Below are 22,042 nucleotides of genomic sequence, written 5' to 3' on the forward strand. Positions count from 1 at the left end.
ATGGATATTTACCTAATCACAAGGTACTTTTGACGCACAAACAAGGCAGTTTAGGTACACACATAGTGATGCTGCATACGAATACAAGGGGTTTCAAAAAGGTTCACTTGATTTCGGAAGATCATATCTTCTCCGTGAATCAAGATAGGAATGTGAGGTACAACTTGCACATGGAAACCGGACGTTTACCTTGGCTTCGATTTGTAAGTTGTTGGTTCATACCTTTGCTGGAAGCGTTCTACCTGGTGCAGTCGTCTCAATGGTTCGTTCATTACGATATGAGCGTCGTGTTGTGGCGGCGGTAATTCAGCAAACAAGTAGGGTTTTGCGCTCTCTGTTTCAGCAGCTGTAGTTCACACAGAAACGTACGGTGCGGTTTTCGTCGAGAGTACGACTGTGTACCAGCGCTTGATGGCAGCGACAAACAATGCCTAGATGTCATTCTAGGAGGGGGGGGGGAGAGGGGGAGATTTCTTAAAGCGTTAAGATTCAGTAATAAGGCTACGTTTTATTTAAGCGGAAAACTGAACCACTACACTGTAAGGGTATGGGGAACATTGCAGTCGCGTACAATATAGCACAACACGAGAGAGACTTCCAAACCTTCAAGTGTTTTACGGTGTTCCCGCAACTTTTTGCGGAAAACGTGGTTACGGAAGACATATAACTAGATATGATGCACAGCTGAGATTTTCGACAGTTGTGCTAAAATTGCGAAAATACACCACTGACCTGCATGATCGCCGGATATCAAGGTATGTTATTTTTGTTGTTGTTGTGGTTTGTGGAAGACTCTTTCTATGTGCCACCTGTTCCAACTGCTTTCGGCCAAATGCGATGCCGCAAAGCAACATTACTGACTAGACTAAGCTCCCTACAAACTCGCAAAAGTATGGGACGGTCGTCTAGATATTAGTCGTGCATGTGGTAAAATGCATATTGTGCATTTGTGAAACGTATATAGTAGTGTCGCGGAATAGTAAAGAGTTGGAAACGTGGAATATTGTCAAAGTTTCGTTGCCTATGCCGAGAGCCAGAGGCAGTAGGTTAGCCAAGAGGTAGGACGATAGCTCATATGTCGGAATGTGTCGTCACGCAGGGGCAATGGGCCGATTACACACAACAGGCGAGAGAGAATTACTTAGCACGCGGGTTTGTGTTAGACGGAGACTTTCGTAGAGTGCAAGGCAGAGGTATATCGTCAGCTGTACTGCATTTCACAACTTCGCGTAAGTCTGCCGTAACAACACGTAACTCCGTCACAAGAACACCTAAGGGGCGAGTACGACAGATAAATCAGCAGTATAAGTGGAACGAATGCGTTCATTACAAACGAGCATGACGTCAGGGCGTCGCTCGTGCTTCCTTTAAATACGCCAGCTTTGATAGCAGCGAGGCACTCGCAGTTAGACTTGCAGTTAGATGAGTACTGGGTCGCTGCGTAGCGCTCAGCTCGGTGATCGACATGTTAATCTTTATTAAGTAGATGTTGCAGTAAGGGCGGCCCATCCAGCAGCAGACGTGAGGGGACAGTACCAGCTCTGGTTCTCTCTGCTGCCGCTGTCACTCATCAACCCAGGATTAGCAGGCATCGCGGCAGACTCGCTCGCCGCCAAAGCTGACCACATCAGTGAGCCGTCGTCGAGATTGAGCTTGGCCTAGGCCCTGTGCATCCGCCGTCACAACCGGGTGAGCTGACGACGCTGGGGGACTGCAGCCCGTTCCGCCCGCCCACCGCGCCGGAGCCACCAGGAGGAGCAGGGAAGAAGATGGGGTAGGATAGAGTACACTCCGCACTACGAGAACGCCTCTCGTACCGACAGCACCGGGACTCCAACCCGGAGCCTCCTACGCGCAGTGGCTTGCTGTCCGCAGCCGAGCCGGCTGGCCAGCTGGGCGCCACCAGCCACGCGCGGCCGAAGTACGCATTAAGGACATTCCTTCGCTACGTCACAGCATGCAGCGCTGCGCTAGTAAGACTGTGCGGCCCGGAGCTGGTGTCATCGCTACGAGTCAGCGAGGACTCGGGGAAGGTCGTTGATATCACCAAGCTCAGCCAGCCTGTGTTACGCGGGCCACATTGCACTCGGCAGGGAATAAAGGTGTTATGAATTAATAATGTTTCTTTGGAGTTTCTGACGCGTCCGCAGTCATTTCCTAGCATCCTGACAACTGGAGAGGTCACCACTCGGCCATCCAGTCCACCGTAGGCGACCAGGACCACCGGAGCGCCTATAATATCAAACATCGATCCTACATCTACTTAAAAAAGTATCCCACGATTGTGTACGCATGGATGTAGAAGATATACCTTCGTAAAATCGAATGGTTGTTTCGAAAATACGCTCTGTAGTATTATCATTGTATCGCTGTCTTCATTAATGTAGAAGATATAGCCTTCGAAATCGGATGAGTCTTCTTGAAACACCTTGCGTATCAATATATATATGTTGATACGCAAGGTGTTTCAAGAAGACTAGGCTATTGTTCTTCGTGTCCTGTAACCTTCTTGCAGTCTTGTGAAACCCCATATTTTCTGGCGGATATTTTTGCTGTGGTCATCCACTGCACCACAGGGTGGTCCATTGATAGTGACTGGGCCAAATATCTGATGAGATAAGCATCAAATGAAAAAACTACAAAGAACGAAACTCGTCTAGCTTGAAGGGGAAAACCAGATGGCGCTATGGTTGGCCCGCTAGGTGGCGCTGCCATAGGTCAGACGGATATCAACTGCGATTTTTTAAAAAAATAGGAACCCCCATTTTTTATTACATATTCGTGTAGTACGTAAATAAATATGAATGTTTTAGTTGGACCACTTTTTCGCTTTGTGATAGATGGCGTTGTAACAGTCACAAACGTATAAGTATGTGGTATCACGTGACATTCCGCCAGTGTGAATGGTATTACCTTTGTGATACATTACCTGTGTTAAAATGGACCGTTTACCAATAGGTCAATTTCATGCTGACTTACGGCTATTGTGATCAAAACGCCCAACGGTCGTGTGCTATGTATACTGCTCGGTATCCTGGACGACATCATCCAAGTGTCCGGATCGTTCGGCGGATAGTTAAGTTATTTAAGGAAACAGGAAGTGTTCAGCCACATGTGAAACGTCAACCACGGCCTGCAACAAATGATGATGCCCAAGTAGGTGTTTTAGCTGCTGTCGCGGTTAATCCGCACATCAGTAGCAAACAAACTGCGCGAGAATCGGGAATCTAAAAAACGCCGGTGTCGAGAATTAGCTACATGAACATCGACTGCACCCGTACCATATTTCTATGCACCAGGAATTGCATGGCGACGACTCTGAACGTCGTGTACAGTTCTGCCACTGGGCACAAGAGAAATTACGGGATGATGACAGATTTTTTGTGCGCGTTCTATTTAGGGACGAAGCGTCATTCACCAACAGCGGTAATGTAAACCGGCATAATATGCACTATTGGGCAACGGAAAATCCTCGATGGCTGTGACATGTGGAACATCAGCGACCTTGGCGGGTTAATGTGTGGTGCGGCATTATGATGGATGTCCGGCACACAGCTCGCGTGCGGTTGAAGCGGAATTGAATAATATATTTCATGACAGATGGATTGGCCGTCGAAGCACCATACCATGGCTCGCACGTTCACCGGTCCTGACGTCCCCGGATTTCTTTCTGTGGGGAAAGTTGAAGGATATTTGCTATCGTGATCCACCGACAACGCCTGACAACATTTTCAACGCATTGTCAATGCATGTTCGAACATTACGGAAGGCGAACTACTCGCTGTTGAGAGGAATGTCGTTACACATATTGCCAAATGCATTGAGGTTGACGGACATCATTTTGAGCATTTATTGCATTAATGTGGTGTTTAAAGGTAATCACGCTGTAACAGCATGCGTTCTCAGAAATGATAAGTTCACGAAGGTATATGTATCACATTGGAACAACCGAAATAAAATGTTCAAACGTGCCTACGTTCTGTATTTTAAGTTAAGAAACCTATCTGTTACGAACTTTTCGTATAAAATTGTGAGTCATATGTTTGTGACTATTACAGCGCCATCTATCACAAAGCGAAAACAGTGGTCTAACTAAAACATTCGTATTTCTTCACGTACTACACGAATATGTAATAAAAAATATGGGTTCCTATTTTAAAAAACGCAGTTGAGACCCGTTTGACCTATGGCAGCGCCATCTAGCGGCCCAGCCATAGCGCCATCTGGTTTCCCCCTTCAAGCTAGACAAGTTTTGTGCTTTGTAGTTTTTTCGTTTGAGGCTTATTTCGTGAGATATTTGGCCTGTTCACGATCAATGGACCACCCTGTATATAGCAGCAGATGGCCACAGCAAAAATATCCGCCAGATAATATAGGGTTTCACAAGACTGCACGAAGGTTACAGGACACACAGAAAGTAAACTGTCAAGAACTTTAAACCAAACCAAAACTGCATGAATTAACGTAACACAAAAACTGAATCGGGTGCAACACTGTTGATTTGAAATTGGCCTTGGTGATAAAATAAAACTCGATCGGTTTGAAAATAATGAACCCTGTGATTAATGAACGCTATCACTGACATAATAAAATTTCTTACCTTTATCTGCGCAATGGTAATGCTCTTCGCACTGTTCCCTTTAGTACTTTAAATTGTATAGTTAGTAAACTATTGTGCACGGCTGTTGCTTAGCATATATTTTAATTAAATCGAGTATGACAGAGACAACAACTTCTTAAGAAAAACATTTAATCCAAAACGACATGTATCTGGCAACTGCCGGCCGGTGTAGCCGAGCGGTTCTAGGCGCTACAGTCTGGAACCGCTCGACCGCTACGGTCGCAGGTTCGAATCGTGCTTCGGGCATGGATGTGTGTGCTGTCCTTAGGTTAGTTAGGTTTAAGTAGTTCTAAGTCCTAGGGGACTGATGACCTCAGAAGTTAAGTCCCATAGTGCTCAGAGCCATTTGAACCATATCTGGCAACTGGTATTGACTTGGGGTAAGTAACAATATGGCACTAACTTTAAAACTTGTATTTTGACTCTTCGAAAATTAATAATGCTCACAATTAAAAAACTCAATAAACTGACTCTACATTAACAACTAGCTTTACAAAATCATTGGATATGAGTACTGTACATTGTCTCAATCATCACTTATGAATATGTGCATTGCATTAGGAACAAAACAACTTCCTTTACCTTAATTATTTTCAAGTTCTGTTGAGATTCCTTTTACAGTTAGCAAACATCATAGTACCTTACAAATAAAAAAAAAATCATTACTGCCCTTAGCGAGTAAGTAAATATCCAGCACATATCTTTATACTTGAGAACCCTCCATACGACTCTCCATCTAAATTTACTCTAACACATCATCCATAACGCTGTTGACCAGCGATGCTATTACACTATCGATACTCTGGTTGTTGTTAAGTTGGGCATACACCGCTTTGATTACTCCAGGGGCAGTTTCTGCACATGGGCTATCGTCTGTATTCGTCACCCTTGTAGCACGGATAGTTGAAAAATGGACACAGGTGACGGAAACTAGTCAAATAAAAAATAGATACTTCTGAGTTCACTTAAGACGAAGTTAAAACCATTAATTTCAATTACAAGACTAGTTGCAGACCGATTTTCCACCTGTAGCATGCTGCAAGTTCGCAAACAAAACTTTTGAAATGAAGCATGAGCGCCTTACTCTTTCTGGAAAAGGTGTGTCCACCGAAGCCCATATGGTAGAACTTTCCCAGTGTCCTGACCAGAGATTCCACAAGGAAGATCGCACTTATTACGTTATTGCATGACCCAACTCTGAATGCTGTTCTCTGCTAAGGGCGAAGAAAATTGTTTCCCTCACGTTCCCCTCTCTTGTCACATCTAGGTTATTGTCTTTAATTAGTTTTCATACTACTTCTCTCACTTATTACAAAACCAATCAAATGTTTTGTTTAGCAAAAATAATTCCTTCATCTAACCTTCAAAACTCATCTCTTGTTTTCCAGTTAGGATCAAAGTCGAAGTTGTTCTGTGGAGTACGGAATGCTGCTTGGCCACGAAGATTCCTCGTAAGCACAACTCATAGCCACTTACAGTCGTTAAAATGTTTTTGCCTATTGTGATGTGATCGACTTTCTTAGAGCGACCCGAACTTTCGTCCCTATCTGAGTACCACATGCGGTATACCTTGGCGGCACAGCGACCAGCCATACAGGTATGTATTGCGAGTTGCCGCACATAGCGACACTTTCTGTGGAGCTCACAAGGGGAGGGTATGGAAAGTGGGTCAGCGATTTTGAGCAATTTTTGCAGAGACCTTCTATACTGAAAATAAAGAGACACGTGTTTCGGCTTTTTGCTAGACACTCCCTAGTTTTTCAAAAAGTCGAGGACAGTGATATACATCGAGAGATCGTCTGAAGTTAATAATTTTGGAGCTTTAACGTTTTTGTTTTTTTAATGTTGTAACTTAGGTTCCTATCTTTCAACGTGTCTAGCAGAGCGAAGTCGGCTGTCGAGCGGTCGAGGCATTACAATACCGAACTGCTGGTCTATATTCGATTCTTGGTCGCGGCTTTTTTTCAATTCAAAATTTTTTCTATATATCTCATAATATTCTGATAATCTAAATACCTTACTTTCCTTTTTGGTAATAAAACATCATTGGGTGTGAAGAATAAGCAAGTAAGTAAATTTTGGAACCTAAGTAAATCTAACGCACTGACAGTCATTTTCATCATGACACATCGTACAAATATACACCTAATGTATATTATTGCGTAATCCTAACTGATCGTCTGTTCGTGATCGTTTTCCTGATCTCTGGGGTAAAACTTATCAACACAGGAAGGAAATCTCGTCGCATTGACATCTATTCCAGTACAGTGTTCATGGAAAGCAATCTGATTCGTGTTGCTAAAAGCAGATCTATCAGATAGCAATTTGGATGCTTACCTGGCGTATAAACATCTTGAAAGACAGGCATGGACAACTGGTTACGGACCAACGCTCTGTCTTGTAATTCTCTGTTCTGCTGTAATGTACCACAATTTTGAAGTAATGTGATGAAATTCTTTGTTATTGTTGTTGTTGTTGTTGTGGTCTTCAGTCCTGAGACTGGTTTGATGCAGCTCTCCATGCTACTCTATCCTGTGCAAGCTTCTTCATCTCCCAGTACCTACTGCAACCTACATCCTTCTGAATCTGCTTGGTGTATTCATCTCTTGGTCTCCCTCTACGATTTTTACCCCCCACGCTGCCCTCCAATACTAAATTGGTGATCCCTTGATGCCTCAGAACATGTCCTACCAATCGATCCCTTCTTCTAGTCAAGTTGTGCCACAAACTCCTCTTCTCCCCAATTCTATTCAATACCGCCTCATTAGTTATGTGATCTACCCATCCAATCTTCAGCATTCTTATGTAGCACCACATTTCGAAAGTTTCTATTCTCTTCTTGTCCAAACTATTTATCGTCCATGTTTCACTTCCATACATGGCTACACTCCATACAAATACTTTCGGAAATGACTTCCTGACACTTAAATCTATACTCGATGTTAACAAATTTCTCTTCTTCAGAAACGTTTTCCTTGCTGTTGCCAGTCTACATTTTATATCCTCTCTACTTCGACCATCATCAGTTAGTTTGCTCCCCAAATAGCAAAGCTCCTTTACTACTGTAAGTGTCTCATTTCCTAATCTAATACCCTCAGCATCTCCCGACTTAGTTCGACTACATTCCATTATCCTCGTTTTGCTTTTGTTGATGTTCATCTTATATCCTCCTTTCAAGACACTATCCATTCCGTTCAACTGCTCTTCCAAGTCCTTTGCTGTCTCTGACAGAATTACAATGTCATCGGCGAACCTCAAGGTTTTTATTTCTTCTCCATGGATTTTAATACCTACTCCAAATTTTTCTTTTGTTTCCTTCACTGCTTGCTCAATATACAGATTGAATAACATCGGGGAGAGGCTACAGCCCTGTCTCACTCCCTTCCCAACCACTGCTTCCCTTTCACGTCCCTCAACTCTTATAACTGCCATTTGGTTTCTGTACAAATTGTAAATAGCCTTTCGCTCCCTGTAATTTACCCCTGCCACCTTCAGAATCTGAAAGAGAGTATTCCAGTCAACATTGTCAAAAGCTTTCTCTAAGTCTACAAATGCTAGAAACGTATGTTTGCCTTTCCTTAATCCAGCTTCCAAGATAAGTCGTAGGGCAGTATTGCCTCACGTGTTCCAGTATTTCTACGGAATCCAAACTGATCTTCCCCGAGGTCGGCTTCTACTAGTTTTTCCATTCGCCTGTAAAGAATTCGCGTTAGTATTTTGCAGCTGTGACTTATTAAACTGATAGTTCGGTAATTTTCGCATCTGTGAACACCTGCTTTCTTTGGGATTGGAATTATTATATTCTTCTCGAAGTCTGAGGGTATTTCGCCTGTCTCATACATCTTGCCCACCACATGGTAGAGTTTTGTCAGGACTGGCTCTCCCAAGGCCGTCAGTAGTTCTAATGGAATGTTGTCTACTCCCGGGGCCTTGTTTCGACTCAGGTCTTTCAGTGCTCTGTCAAACTTTTCACGCAGTATCGTATCTCCCATTTCATCTTCATCTACATCCTCTTCCATTTCCATAATATTGTCCTCAAGTACATCGCCCTTGTATAGAACCTCTATATATTCCTTCCACCTTTCTTCTTTCCCTTCTTTGCTTTACCTGTCCGAAAAAGTAAACGTCACACGGTTGACAGAGAAAGGTACGTTTTGGTGGTGTAACTTCCACGGTGCAGGTCGGCTGGGTATTACCATCTACGAAAGTCCTAACGTAGAGCGCCATGAATCACGTTGAATATATCGAATGAAAAATGGCCACGACCAAGAACAGAACAAAGACTGCATTTTGGTAGTCTAATGCGTAGACTGCCGACCTCGCTCTGGTAGACATGTAGAATGACGGGAAACCAAGCTACAAAATAAACACACAAACAACGTTAATAGTTCGAACAATTATTAACTACGGATTCCACATTATATGAATAAAAATATTGTTTTAGACGATATTTCTATGTATAGGATTGAAAACACGATTTCCTCGACCTCGGTTTTTTCAAAAACTAGTGAGTGCCTAGAAAAAAGACACGTCTCTTTATTTTCAGTGTATAACATCCTTGCAAAACGTGCTCAAATTTGGTTACCCACATGTCAGATTCTCCCCTTGTCGGACGAAAACTATCATCAGCAACACAAAAACATGCCGGGTTGTTTACAACCGAACCTCCAGAAGCTGGCATCACCACATGCATTGCTGCCACCACAACACTACCTCGCTTTCTGCACATGCATCTGCCCGTATACTTCCGCCAGATGAGTATCTAAGTCCGTTCTGCAATCAGTTCACACTCCAGGCTTCATGCCGACCGTGCCTCGATCGTTCTTCTGCTTAGTGCACTTTACCCCCGTAGTATACACTGACTGCGCTTAGCGGTCCATCCACTGACACCCCACACCTTTTCACGTTTGTCAGACACCAGGAAAAACACCCTGTGTGTGCGTTAGTGTCGCTAGAATCAGTGACTGGTGTTAGGAGTGGAACCTTATTCTAGGACAGAGTACATTGGTGTTTAGCTGTAAAATTGGTTTAATCCTATTTTGTTGTTAAAGAAGCAAACGAGTTTATATAGATTGCAACATGGCAATTTCAGGGCAGTTGTCAATATAACGCATTACGTCCTGTTTAGCAGTGAACACAACTATATCAAATTTAAATAGAAGGTTCTCCACAAGATTTTTCTAACATCTACACAGTGAAGTAGGCCAATATTACAACAAATCATCCGATTCTGGTTCTAAGTCCGGTACTATTTAGGATGACAATCAAGTATACAAAGGATGGTCAGTTTTTGTGACAAGGTTAGCAATAGATTACTCAGGGTTGCTCGAGTTCACAGTGGAAGCAAGCTGGTGAACCAACAAGTATATGCGTCTTCCAGTGGCAATTACTTTTTAGCTGCGATGTGCTGTTGGCTGCATGGCTGCTCTCGCCCTCTGAAAATCCTATAAAAAGCTAATTAAAATTTTTACTGATTTTATCAATTGAAACTGTCCTATGTTTCTCACTAGGTGAGAAAAAATGCACTCATCCCTGATCTGGAAAATATGGCGATAGACCCGAGCGTAGATGGAGCAGTGTGTATGCTTCAATGCCCTCATAGTTCTCACAAGAACAATTAACTACATGGCTGTTTCGTTTCTCCACTATCGGAGCTCAATCACTCTTCAGCTCATTTGTAGCTGAATGTCAGCCAAAGTGAACGCAGTATTCACACAAAATTCCTCTTTTGGAGTCGTACAGAGCTGGTTGAGAGGAGAGTCCCCGAAGTTTTCGGAATTGTGTCTTTCGTAGCAAACTGCCCCTCACATGTGTCCTTTCATGCTTCACGTCATGGCTTTTTGAGACCAGTGGGAGCGTTCCTTTCATCTTGTGGACACTAAACCTGCCAATCGCAAAGGGCCTACATTTAAACTGAGTCGAAATATCTCCCCTTTTTAGTCCTTCTAAGTTTATTGCAGCCAATCGGACATTTTGTGCCCGCTTCTGACGCCTGAAAGTTACACGCAAACATCACAAGTGCACCACGGGCATTTCACGTGATCAACTGAATCGCTTGTCTGTTTGTATCCATCTGGAAATTCCCCAACGCAGGTTTATGAGGAATTTCTCTGTCGCAAGCAACACTGCGCCGCTACCTGCTCCCCTCGATGTATCGCCCGGAGCTTCCGTTATCTTTCTTGCCGCAGATCACCACCCGTGTTAGAAGCCTCCATTGCACGCAGGCCATGACGGCGCAACTCGCATCTGCCCCCAAACTAAAACGTTTGTTCTAGTAGTTTCCTTCACCTTTGGCTAATTGACATGCAGGATTTGGGTTTGGTGTGTTAAGACCATCGAATCGAGTGTCATCCCTTTGCATTACATACTGTACATTTTGATAAGCAAATCTGCTCATTATCGCCGAAGTATGTCAGGTGAGGTATCCTTATACTTGTTACGCCGTATAAAACCTCATGTTCGGTGCGAAATTGACATTCATTCAAGCTGCCACCTTACAAATGGAAGCCATCTCCCACTCACCGTTCCACGGGAATTCACCTCCGAGTTTCCTCCAAACTCACTGCACCCCAGGACACTATCACGATGGGTTTCGTCCGTCCATTAACATCCTCATGCAATGTCGGTGATTACCTGCTACGAGATTCCAGTGCAACGACAGTACTTGCCTGCTAGGACAAATGGGTCAAGTGGCACTGAGCACTATGGGACTTAACTGCTGTGGTCATCAGTCCCCTAGAACTTAGAACTACTTAAACCTAACTAACCTAAGGACATCACACACATCCATGCCCGAGGCAGGATTCGAACCTGCGACCGTAGCGGTCACGCGGTTCCAGACAGTAGCGCCTAGAACCGCTCGGCCACTCCAGCCGGCATGCTAGGACATTCCGAGGGTTCAGTGACTGATTATACTGACCTGTGTTGTGCCGACCCCATTTCCAGGAACCTGTTTTTGTATTTCCATTATTATTGGCTGCCTAGCCACGTAAATAGGGATGGCGGTTATCGCTGAAACCACCTGTTTTCGGTTGTGTCGCTTTTTCCACGCCAGTTTAACCTGACTCTTAAAACCTCTCTGAATAACCGGTTTTTGAAATAACCAATTTTCGTTTTTTTTAATTATTTCCTGCAATAAAGATAGAAATCGAAGAAAGATTCAAAAATTTTGTATGTCTTACTTTCAAGCTACATGGAAACAAAATATCGAATTAATTGAGGAAGTAAAAGTAAACTGTCCATCCACTGTTCGCTACTTTTCTCGAAACATTATAAAAGGTTAAATACAACAAAAAATGAACAGTATTCTCCTATTGATTCTAATCTTTTAGAAATGCTGCTCAAATAATCATGTTACAATACTCTGCAGCGGAGTGTGCGCTGATATGAAACTTCCTGGAAGTTTCCGCAATATCTTCTATTTCAGGAGTGCTAGTTCTGCAAGGTTCGCAGGAGAGCTTCCGTAAAATTTGGAAGGTAGGAGACGAGGCACTGGCAGAAGTAAAGGTGTGAGAACGGGGCGTGAGTCATGCTTGGGCAGCTCAGTTGGTAGAGCACTTGCCCGCGAAAGGCAAAGGTCCTGAGTTCGAGACTTGGTCCGGCACACAGTTTTAATCTGCCAGGAAGTTTCGTTTCTCTCTTTACTTATTCTGATCAACACTAAACCGACACACAATATTTTTAGCGCAACACAATCTGACTTTCAATAACCCCTGCAAAAGAATGGCCCTGATTAAAAATAACCTATACCTTTCATGAATCACTTACCTCACAAAAATCTTCGTTACTCGAACTACTGCAATGCAGCGAGCGCCAATACTGTCAGCTAAATAAAAGATTCTAATTACTGAAGGCACTAACTACTAATAGGCATAGTTAGCAAATGATAGATTTTGATAGAGAACAAACAATGTATTTACCTTAATAATGTTGAAAAGTAATCATATGTATATCAGTTCATGATATCCAGTATTACAAATTTACCCTTTCTGACGGACACACGTCAGAATATCCGCTCTCAAAACTCCGCCATCTCTCCCCCCACATCCACCACTACTGACGGCTCACCTCCAACTGCGCAACACTACGCGCCTTTCACATCCAACTGCCCAACACTACAATAGCGCATATTCCAACAATGCAAACCAGCCACAGACTGCACACAGCACAGTCAGTGATTTTCATACAGAGCGTTACGTGACGTTACCAACATAAAAACCTAAACAGCCTACTTACAAGGGGAACTATGGAATGTGAGACTCGCAGACGACCGTTAGATTCGATTTGCTTGCGTCCTGTCTGCCACGAGCGTGTAAGGGGAATACATAGACGTGTAGTGGAGATTACTACACGCGCCAAAAAATTCCAAGGGATGGAAAAACGGCGTGAAGGGAAATGGTATCTGGATTCTGGTCCTGAAGAAGATGTATACCGGTTTTCCAACGTGGGGCGTCAGCGTTAGAGGATGACAGTAACCGGCAACGGCCAGTTGACCTCAATTTCTGAAAACTTGTGACGTCACTCCCCTGCGCGAGAACACGTGGAAACGAACTTTTACTGCAGTCAGACGAAAGCCAGCATCGGAAACGGACATCCACAGAAGCTACAACACCCTCGAAGATGTCTTACGCAGATGGGGACGAAATGTCTTAAGTAATAGAACCCAGTACGTTGTCCTCGATGGTGAATGTTCATCGGAGGTGACGGTATCATCTGGAGTGCCCCAGGGAATGTGATAGGCCCGCTGTACGTCTACATAAATGACCTTTTGGATAGGGTGGATAGCAATGTGCGGCTGTTTGCTGATGATGCTGTGGTGTACGGGAAGGTGTCGTCGTTGAGTGACTGTAGGAGGATACAAGATGACTTGGACAGGATTTGTGATTGGTGTAAAGAATGGCAGATAACTCTAAATATAGATAAATGTAAATTAATGCAGATGAATAGGAAAAAGAATCCTGTAATGCCTGAATACTCCATTAGTAGTGTAGCGCTTGACACAGTCATGTCGATTAAATATTTGGGCTTAACACTGCAGAGCGATATGAAGTGAGACAAGCATGTAATGGCAGTTGTGGGGAAGTCGGTTAGTCGTCTTCGGTTCATTGGCAGAATTTTGGGAAAATGTGGTTCATCTGTAAAGGAGACCGCTTATAAAACACTAATACGACCTATTCTTGGGTACTGCTCTAGCGTTTGGGATTCCTATCAGGTCGGATTGAGGGAGGACATAGAAGCAATTCAGAGGCGGGCTGCTAGATTTGTTACTGGTAGGTTTGATCATCATGCGAAATGCTTCAGGAACTCGGATGGGAGTCTCTAGAGGAAAGGAGGCGTTCTTTTCGTGAATCGCTACTGAGGAAATTTAGAGAACCAGCATTTTAGGCTGACTGCAGTACAATTTTACTGCCGCCAACTTATACTTCGCGGAAAGAGCACAAAGATAAGATAAGAGAGATTATGACTCGCACAGAGGTATATAGGCAGTAATTTTTCCCTCGTTCTGTTTGGGAGTGGAACAGGGAGAGAAGATCCTAGTTGTGGTACGAGGTACCCTCCACCACGCACCGTATGGTGGATTGCGGAGTATGTGTATAGATGTAGATGTAGACCACGGAGTGATAGCTCAAAATATTTTAACAAGTGTGAGTCATCCGGCTGTTGATGTTAACGTTTTACACAATCGAGCTGCCCCGATTCATGCACTGGCCTTCGTTATCGAAGCACAGGACGGAAGAGCTGACATGCCGAGGTTTCCTCCGCAACTGTGTGGGACACAGCTCCAATTACTGAACCGTGTTAACATGCGACGTATTTGTCGTCGTGGGACACGTCAGACGCGGTTTTCGTGTTAGTTGGTGCACGCTCAAATCAAGCTGACACACCACACTACATGTGCTCATCATCGTGATTTGCGACCGCCGCATGTGTCTGCTGCATCTGGCGCGCAACCCAGACAGTCTGTTTGTGAAAATGGATGCGCGTTAAATTACTATGTTAGCTGTAATGAAATGCAGAATTTTCTCCGCCTGCATATGCCAGCCATGTTCTTCTGTGTTTAGTACATTCAAATATCATGAACACGATATAAGGGCAAGAGAAAAGTTCCGTGTCTAGTCATTAAGGACATCAGTTTTTAAAAATACCTTTACAAATAGTGTGACACATATTTACAGTAACCTTCCGTATAAGATAATAAATTATTTGGTCATTCTGACTTTCTGGTAAGACACTAGCGGCGTGCTTATTAGATCACTGCTTCTGTTCAATAGCAGAAGTTTCAAAGTATGTGAAATACGAGGAGTGTGCGATAAGTGATGCAACACTTTTTTTCTCGGACAATTTCGGTTGAAAAAAAAAAATGTGAAATCTGTTGTGGGATATCTTGAATTACTCCTGCTTCAGCCCCTGTAATTTCATAAAATTCCGATTGGTGTCGGCTTTGTTCGTAGCCTTCAGAATAGTGTCTGTAACAGAGTTGCGGTCTAAGCAGAAAGCTGTCATTGAGTTTCTATTGGTGGAAAACCAGAGCGTCACATATATTCATAGCCGCTTGCAGGATGGCCACGGAGACCTGGCAGAGAACAAAAGGACGGCGAACCGTTGGGCGAGGCGTCTGCTATCATGGCAACAAGGTCGCGGAAATCTGTCCGATGTCCCGCTTGCCGGCCGGCCGCATAAAGCTGTGAATCCTGCAATGTTGGAACGTGCGGACACTCTCATTCGAGGTGATCAATGGATCACAATAAACACCTGATTGCTCAACTGGACGTCTCTTTTGGTAGTACTGACACACTCCGTCCATAAAACTTCATTGGACTGTTCTTCCTCATCCAACCTACAGCCCAGTTGGCTAGCGTTGCGTCTTCCATCTGTTCGGCACAAAGAAGGATGCACTACACGAGAAGCAGTAAGTGGATGATGGGGAGATTTTTGATGCAGCAGGACAGTGGCTCCGATGTCAACCAGTAGAGTGGTACCATGCGGGTATAGTGAATTACCAGTAAGGTGGTGTCAAGCCCGCCAGGTTAGCCGTTTGGTCTAACGCACTGCTTGCCAGGCGGGAAGGCATGCCGGTCCCCGGCACGAATCCGTCCGGCGGATTAGTGTCGAGGTCCGGTGTGCAGGCCAGTCTGTGGATGGTTTTTAAGGCGATTTTCCATCTGCCTCGGTGAATGCGGGCTGGTTCCCCTCGTTCTGTCTCAGTTACAATATGTCGGCGATTGTTACGCAGACACTGTCTCCACGTATGCATACACCATAATTACTCTACCATACAAACACTGGGGTTAGACACGTCTGGAGTGAGACGTTCCTGTGGGGGGGGGGGGGGGGAGGCTCTCCACTGGGGGCCGAACGGCACAATAATCCTGAGTTCGGAGTGGGGCGGCGGTAGAGTGAGTGGACTGCTGTAGACTGTTGTGGGGTTGTCGACCACTGAGGGCTATGGCGGGGACAAAGCCTCTCCGTCGTTTCTTGGTCCTCAGTTCCATACAATACAAAACAATAAAAGGTGGCGTAAGGCTGTCACACTGAATGGTGATTTTGTTGAAAAATAGGGTTTTGTAGCCGAAAGAGTAGGGAACAATATTGTGTATTGGGCTACTGAATAAAGACTATTTGCTTTCAGAAAAAAATTTGTTGCATCATTTATTGAACGCCGTTCTACAAGAGGCTTGAAAACAGAAAGTGGAAAATGGTGTACTGGAAGTATTGTAACCTCTGTTGCAGATTAAAAAATATTTACAGCAAGATTACTGCTAAATTTTCTCTACCTCACGCAAGGCTAACTCTCTCTGTGCGTGTGCGTGTGTGTGTGTGTGTTTGTACTGATATTCCTGATAATGTTGTGGTGTCACCGCCAGACACCACACTTGCTAGGTGGTAGCTTAAATCGGCTGCGGTCCATTTAGTACATGTCGGACCCGCGTGTCGCCACTGTGTGATCGCAGACCGAGCGCCACCACAAGGCAGATCTCGAGATACGGACGAGCACTCGCCCCAGTTGTACGGACGACTTTGCTAGCGACTACACAGACGAAGCATCGCTCATTAGCCGAGCAGATAGTTAGAATAGCCTTCAGCTAAGTCAATGGCTACGACCTAGCAAGGTGCCATTAGCCTTACATAGTTTGCTAGTTATCGTATGAAATGTCTCATCAAGAACGTTGTAAACCAATGAAGAATTAAAAGATAAGTATTCGAGGAGCTGCATACTTTTCTTTATAACATTAATAAATATCCTGTTTCAGACCTCTATCTAGCCTACTTGAGATTACGCGTGCCTTTCGGCTACTTCAGTGTTGCGTAGCTGTCTTGTTACGCCACAACAGTTGGCGACAAGGCAACGGAAAGGGCTTTGTTCTTTCTAATTGCTTACATTTATTTGTGTCATGGCTTCGCCAGATGTACTGTCCGAATTTTATCGCTTGCAGAATCAGCAGACGCAGGCGTTATTGGATGCCCTTGGACAGCTCGTCCAGGGTCAACGTGCGCTGCAAACCGATGCGGCCGCCGCCGCTTCACCGCTACCGCAGCCACAACATGCAGTTGCACCGCAGTTTCGCAATTTTGGACGCGACGCACGAGACATGGACTGAGTGGTCACGCCAGTTTGGATTTCATCTCGCCGCCTACAGAATTCAAGGTAATGAGCGGCAGCCTCACTTATTGTCTTGTGTCGGTGTGTCTACCTACCGTGTGATAGTGAAATTGTTTCCCCGACGCGACGTAGCGACTCTGTCCTACGATGAAATTTTGTCGGCATTGGACGCCTATTTCAAAGAAACAGTCAATGTAGTTGCAAAAAGGTATATGTTCTTTCGTACAAAACGTACGGCCGGTCAAACTAATAGGGAGTGGGTTGCGACATTGCAAGGCCTTACACGGGATTGTGCATTTGAATGTGAATGTGGACTCCCTTATTCAGATACAATGGTACGTGATGCAATTGCACAGAACGTTTCTGATGTTCGCATACGGGAGCAGATTTTGAAACTAGTTAATCCCTCCCTTCAACAAGTGATAGACATATTGGATAGGTAAGACACACTTCACTGTGCTCAGGACTCATTTGCAACTTCGCCAGCCGTGTGTAACATTAACCGGCCTGCCGGGCACGCTGCGCGGCCCGGTCAACTTCCCTCGCGCACATCAACGCAGCTGCCGCCACGCTCTAAACCAGGTGTGCCGCGCCAGCACACAAATGCAGTGAAATCATGCCCGCGGTGTGCTACTAGACATTCGCGTGAAAATTGCCCGTCATGCCAAGCTATTTGCTTTTTCTGTAATAAGAAAGGACATGTTCAAAGTGTTTGCCAGAAAAAGCTCAGATCAGACACTCTTAACCATTCCAGGCCCTTTGCTTCGCGCCGGAATCGAACCAAGGACACTCAAGCTCGTGAACCTTCGCCCATGGACATTCATGTAGTTAATTCCACTCCGCCCAGTGCCACTTTCTCTAACAGTGACTGTGTTCGTCCCACAAAAAGTGTGCGTCGACGTCGCCGGAAATCACGTCAATTAGCAAGTGATACGGTACCTGTATCTGTTCAAATTGCACAAAACAGTCGCTCTTGCCGTCAGCAGGACAATAAACTTTTTGTAGATTTGGACTTTAATGGCAAGGTCATTCCATTCCAGCTCGATACCAGAGCTGCAGTTTCATTGCTCAATCACGACACGTACAAACAACTGGGCAAACCTCTGTTGTGTGCCGCAAATGTTCAGCTCAGTACATATTCAGGACAGAAAATTCCTGTGTTAGGGCAGTGCAGCCTTCTTCTAACATACAAGGGACAAACAAAACTTGTGTCATTTTACGTTCTTCGTTCTTCTACTGCAGTGAACTTGTTTGGCTTAGATTTATTTCAGTTGTTTAACATGTCTATAGTAAATCAGGTCCTATCAGTGAATCAGACTGTGCCTTCAGACAGTGTTGCTCGGTTATGTGAAGAATTTGCAGACATTTTTGCACTGGGCTTAGGTTGCGCTAAGAACTATGAAGCACATTTGGAACTGAAAGTAAACGCGCAACCGAAACTTTTTCAGAGCGCGCAATGTTCCCCACGCATTGCTTGATGAGGTCGCAAGAACATTACACGATTTAGACTCACAAGGTGTGAGTGGATGTGTGCATTGCCTCTTCCATTTCAGCTCCGCTTCATTCGTCTGGACGACGGTATGCGAACGCGCCTTTCGCCAGTTGAAATCGGCGTTGCTTTCTAATACTTGCCTTACGCCATTCGATCCACAGAAACCCCTTTTGTTAATGGTAGATGCATCGGATTTCGGGATCGGTGCAGTGGTTGCGCACAAAGTTGGCTCGCATGATCGCCCTATTGCCTTTGCGTCCAAATTGCTCTCGTCTGCGCAAAGAAATTATTCACAGATAGAGAAAGAAGCTTTGGCTCTCGTGTTTGGTGTTACTAAGTTCCATGATTTCTTGCATGGTCGTCACTTTACCATCATCACAGACCACAAACCTTTGACATCGCTTTTTCATCCGAACAAGCCTGTACCTCCGCGTACAGCGCAGAAATTCATTCGCTGGTCTATTTTCCTCTCGCAGTACCGCTACGATATCTTGTATCGGTCCACTGCTAAGCACGGAAACGCCGATGCGTTGTCCCGTTTGCCTGTTGCTGCGGATAAAGCATTCGATTCTTCCGAACTTGCTTGCATGTTCGTTGATTCGGAAACAGATGAAGTGGTCGAATCGTTTCCGATTGATTTTCGTCGTGTAGCTACAGCCACAGCTGCTGACCCTGTCCTTGCTACCGTTTTGCGTTTTGTTGCTACGCAGTGGCCTTTGTCAAAGTCTCGGATCGAGGATCCGTTGGTTCGCCGATTTTTTGCTCACAAGGAGAGACTTTTTGTTCGACGTGGTGTTTTGTTGTTGCGTTCTGATAATGATCAGTCCAGAGTCGTGGTCCCACGTTCGTTACAGTCCTGTGTTTTACGGCTTCATTACCAAGGACATTGGGGTATAGTGCGAACGAAACAACTTGCTCGTCAGCACTGTACTTGGTTCGGAATCGATGCTGCGATTACGAATATGTGTTCTTCTTGCATGGCGTGTGTCGAACAACAATCCGCACCGCCGCGGAAAGTCTTTGCATGGCCAAAAGCCACTTCCCCCTGGCAATGCTTGCACATCGATTTTGCTGGTCCATTCTGGAATGCTCGATGGTTGGTTCTGGTAGATGCCTTCAGTAATTTTCCTTTTTGTTGTCCGGATGTCTTCCACGACGTCAACTGTCACCATCCAAGCGTTGTCTGCTATCTTTTGCATTGAAGGTCTTCCGCAGACTATTGTTTCCGATAATGGCCCACAATTCATGTCTGCAGAATTTCAGTCATTCTGCCAGGCCAATGGTATTCAACATCTGACATCGCGCCGTTTTCGCCTCAGTCAAACGGTGCCGCTGAACGATTGGTCCGGACTTTCAAGTCACAGATGTTGAAGTTGAAAGAGTCGCATTCTCGGGAGGACGCGTTGTTGCTCTTTTTGTCATCGTATCGCTCTCAGCCCCGAGATGGTCGCTCGCCGGCTGAGTTGCTCCATGGTCGTCCTCATCGAACCTTGATGTCTTTGCTGCATCCGCCGCATCAGGTTCCAGTGCAGCGGCAGACTTCTGCTTTTGCTCCAGGCGACGTTGTATTCTATCGCCACTATCGCGGTTCACGGCGTTGGCTAGCAGGGCGCATTCTTCGCTGCCTCGGCCGCGCGATGTATTTGGTTTTGGGGGCCTCTGGTGAGGTGCGTCGGCATCTCAATCAGCTGCGCCTCTGTCGTCGCACGGGTTCTGCCGCTCCCCGTCTGCTTTCAGCGACGGTGCCATCAGGTCAGCGCCCTGGGGACCCATCTACTGGCTCGCCTCATCCCCAGGTGTTACCGACGATGCCTTCCATTTTGCCCCATGGCGACGCGCCGCCGCAGCCGCCGCCGCCGCCGCCGCCGCCTGTTCTCCCTCCGGCGCCGCCCGCATTCGACGCTTCGCTGCAGCCGCCAAGCGCCTCCCTGGGTCACGCGCCGCCGCTCGTTTCCCGTGACCAGCCGTCCTCCGCCATGGACCTCTTGCCCGCTCCGGACCACATGACGTCATCGCGCGTCGGGTACCCCGACGCAATGGAGGTCGACCCTTCGGCCCCTCCTGTCTCTTTACGGGCGCATACACCGCATGTTGACGTGCACCCTGGACTAGGTTTTCAGGCGTTTCCTAGCTCCCCTCGGACCGAATGGCCGGGTGCGGGTGGCACAGCCTCGCCTGTTGTTAGGCTCCCCACCTCATCGCATGCGTGAACATGGGGTCCTCCCCACGGCGGGCGGAAGCCTTATAACACGACCGTTCGCCGATTTGCGGGGGAGGAATGTGGTGTCACCGCCAGACACCACACTTGCTAGGTGGTAGCTTAAATCGGCCGCGGTCCATTTAGTACATGTCGGACCCGCGTGTCGCCACTGTGTGATCGCAGACCGAGCGCCACCACAAGGCAGGTCTCGAGATACGGACTAGCACTCGCCCCAGTTGTACGGACGACTTTGCTAGCGACTACACGGACGAAGCATCGCTCATTAGCCGAGCAGATAGTTAGAATAGCCTTCAGCTAAGTCAATGGCTACGACCTAGCAAGGCGCCATTAGCCTTACATAGTTTGCTAGTTATCGTATGAAATGTCTCATCAAGAACGTTGTAAACCAATGAAGAATTAAAATATAAGTATTCGAGGAGCTGCATACTTTTCTTTATAACATTAATAAGTATCCTGTTTCAGACCTCTATCTAGCCTACTTGAGATTACGCATGCCTTTTGGCTACTTCTGTGTGGCGTAGCTGTCTTGTTACGCCACAACAAATGTGAGTATGATCATACCCCAATCTGGAAACATTTTTGGATGAATAAATAAATAGATAAATACTGAACTGCGATCGAAACAGACAGTGATTTAAACAGCAGTATTGCGGTTAAATGATCCTTGTTCCATGTTCCAAGAGACGTTCTTAAAACCGAACAATCTGACCCATGAACCGCGAGTGCTTTTATTAATTTATAAAGTTGAACCTCAGAGAAAACACTTTTATCAGATACCACCATCTCATCAAAAGTAGTCCGATTCCTATTAGTCAACACCTGTCGCCTTTATGACCGCTTCAGCGCTGGTGGGACTCTTTCAGTTAGGTATCTGAATGAGTGTCGTGACGTGGCAGCGCATTCTTCGTCAAGAGCCGACACCAGGAGGAAGTCGTGAAGTTGGGAGTTAGGGTCTGGGGACACGTCGACGTTCTGACTCACTCCAAAGGTGTTCCGTTGGTCTGAGGTGTGGACCCTTGGCAGGCCAGTCCATTTCAGGAATGGCATAGTCCACAAACTATTCCTTCAAAGATCCCCAGCTTCATGGCAGAGTTCACTCTTATGCTG

Source organism: Schistocerca americana, chromosome 1 (genome assembly GCF_021461395.2).
Source record: "Schistocerca americana isolate TAMUIC-IGC-003095 chromosome 1, iqSchAmer2.1, whole genome shotgun sequence".
Taxonomy (NCBI): domain Eukaryota; kingdom Metazoa; phylum Arthropoda; class Insecta; order Orthoptera; family Acrididae; genus Schistocerca; species Schistocerca americana.